Raw genomic sequence first — 3,367 nt, 5'->3', positions numbered from 1 at the left:
TATGATTTAACCCTAGTTATCAGCCTGGCCAGACTCCTGGTGTGGTGCTGTAGGATCAGCACTAGACTGCGAACCACAGGGTCGGCAGTTCAAAGCCACCAGCTGCTCCCTCAGAAACCCTATATTGGATCAAGGCACTTAACAACAACAATGACAATCAGCCTGGCCATTCACTCCTTGGAAACCCTATACAGGGTTGATGGCATTTAACAGCAACAACAACAACATCAGCCTGGCAGTTCTTGAGAAAGGCTTCTGTTGCTTTCTGGGATGAAGTCTTTGAAACATCTTCCAGTCTGAGAGAAATACTAGCTGCTTTGAGTGAGGATGAAACATCTTTGGAAGATCTGACAATTTGAGAGTGGGTTTTCTCAACTCTGAGCCTTGATCTCAGCATAACAGAACTGCTTTAGTTGAATATTTAAATGACTCTGGAATTCTGCAACTCTTAATTACCTCCTCCTAAGCTGTGTTCCCCTCCCATTGCAGAAGATCTGGGCTTCTATGTAAACTACCACAAAAGCCCTCTGGTGTTCACACTTAGTCTTTAATTGCCCTTTGTTTTTTGTTTAACCTTTTTATTGTGAGTTGAATAAAGGTTTACACACAAGATCATCGTCAGCTTTACATTAACAAATCATACACTTTGTTTCATCTCAATGATTACAGTCCCCTCTCTGCAACAACAGTTATCCTACTTCCTACCTGTGATGCAGTTCAAGCTCACCAGCTGCTCTTTGGAAACCCTATACAGGGTCGTTATGGGTCGGAACTGACTCAACGGCACTTTACAACAACAACCTGTGATGCCCCATTTGCATCTTACACTTCACAAATGAACAAAGCAAAAATATTTGCTGCACAAATACAAAACAAAACAAAACTATATATATATATTCATTTAAGTGTCCAAAGATCACATTCTGCAAGCCAGCCTCTACTCTGCAGGAACACAGCCTCTCTCAGTCCATGGGCCTGGAGCCTGCCGCTGCTCTGTCTCTGTCTCTCCATGTAACCTGTTTTTAGGTAGAGATCTCAAACTCCACTCATGCTTTTCCTTTTTGATGGTCCTGGGGTCATCTGTTCCTGAAATAAAGATTACTCTTCCCTTTTAGTTTCACATCTTCTACAATTATGATTTTGACAATCCTGCTAACAATTACTCACAATTGAATCATAAAATCCTATTAGCATCATCCCCTATCCCCTTTCAGTTACTCGTTGTCCCTCTGCAGGGATTCCTACACTTACTTCTAAATACTGATTTGTGCTGTTTTTGTGCATATTATTTTCTTTACATCTTTCAAATTTCCAAATCATTGTTTCTGCAAGGGCATTCCTCTCCACCAGAATTTTCTAGGTCACCAATATTTACTATTTAGATGTCAGGTACCTTAAATCACTCAGACTGATGATTTCTTTACCTGCCTTGTAGAAAGTGAGCACATTACCCAAACCCGTGTTGTTGTTGTTAAGTGCTGTTGAGTTGGTTCCAACACCGTGACCCTGTATAGGGTTTCTAAGGAGCAGCTAGTGAGTTTGAACCACTGACCTTGTGGTGCAGTGCTTATCCTAGAATACCACACCCATATTATTGACTATTTTCTTGGGCCACTCCTGGAACACCTACACTAACTTGGGTCCCACTGAGAAACAGATGTCAAGATGGGATGAGACATGCAAGAGATTTACTGGGTGTGTGTCTGTGTGTGAGAGATTCCTATGAGAAATACAAAGGAACAATAAAGTGTAAATAGGAAAAGGCTTCACATCAGAAACAGGTCTGAATCCTGTGAAAGGAGAAGTAGAAGACAGAAGGATAGGATACGAAGAATTTCAGACTACAGCACAGTTTTAGAAAGTTTGGTTCAAGTGCATTGACAGTTCTTGAGTTCAAGTAATCTAGTAGAAGCATCTCACATCCCACAGGAATAGACTGGCATTAGTATCTCCATTGTGCTCAGTCATTGCCAGGGAACAGTCTGGGAGGAGTGCAGTCTCAGACTGGTAGAAGATCCATCTTTGTGGTAACTGGGGCTGTTATTAGTCAACTATGCTGCTTGTAACACGTCATGGTGTGATCCTGTAGGATAATGAAATGGACCACAAGGTCAGTTTGAACTGCAAGACTGGCACTTCAAATCAACCAGACGCTCCTCGGAAACCCTACACAGGGTCACTGAATCAGAGTTGACTTGACAGCACTTAACAACAAAATTTCCTTGTGACAGGAAATTCCAGGGATGCATTTTCATAGCTGCACACAACTCACTGATAATGTATTTATCTATTTTCATATTGCTTGATTTGCTATGCTAATATTTTGCTTGGTGGTAGTGATGGTGTCAGTTCCAATTCAAAGATAGTTCTGACTCTTAGTGACCCTGTATAGAGTTTTTGAGGCTGTAAATCTTCATGGGAACCGAATATCTCATCTTTCTTGTGCTGATCTTTCCATTAATCACCCAGCTCATAATCCACTATGCTACCAAGGCTCCTTAACATTTTGCTTTGTTGTTGTTGTTAAGTGCCGTCGAGTTAATTTCGACCCATAGCGACCCTGTATAGGGTTTCCAAGAAGTAGCTGGTAAGTTTGGACCACCAACTTTGCAGTTCAAACTACTTTGCAGTCTGACGCATTAGCCCACAGCGCCACACCAGGACTCCTTGGGACCTTTAAAAGATGTATGGTCATGTATGAAAAGGGTATTCTTTGCAACTTTGGTGTTATTATCATAGTTACTTACTTAAATATTTAGTATAATTTTCTAGGTGAAGTTTTCTGTTATCTGAGCCTTGAGTTTTGTTTATGTTAAAAAAACTAAACTGTAACAGATTCGACTTCTTTAGTATAAATATATTTATTTTGTCAGTTTTGGAAAGTTATATTTTTTAAAAGATCCTTATATATAGCACCTAAAATTCTAAATACTGGCAGAAAATAATTCATAATAGCTTTATATTGTCTTTTTTTGTATCTGTAGGAGATGTAATGTTGTCTCACTTTTTTCCTTTCTGACATTATTTGTTACATCTCTCCTTTTTCTTTTAATAAATCTCACCATGGATCTATCAATTTGATTAATCTTTTAAAAAACTCAATTTTAATTCTATCTTGGAATAAATTTTAAAAGATGTGTGCTAGCTGCATTGACATAAAGAAAACATAAAAAAAATATCTTTTTCTTTTTAGGTTCCATCGAGTCATTCTTATTCATGGCAGTCTATGCACCATAGAAGGAAGCTGGGTCTGGTCTAGAACCAGCTTCATAATCATTGTTATGTTTAAGACCATGCTTTGCAGCCACTGTGTCAATTCATCTTGTAGAAGGTCTTCCTGTTTTTCACCAACCCTCTACTTAAGATG

The sequence above is a fragment of the Chrysochloris asiatica genome, unplaced genomic scaffold (genome assembly GCF_000296735.1).
Source record: "Chrysochloris asiatica unplaced genomic scaffold, ChrAsi1.0 scaffold00188, whole genome shotgun sequence".
Taxonomy (NCBI): Eukaryota; Metazoa; Chordata; class Mammalia; order Afrosoricida; family Chrysochloridae; genus Chrysochloris; species Chrysochloris asiatica.
This window is presented reverse-complemented; position numbering follows the sequence as displayed.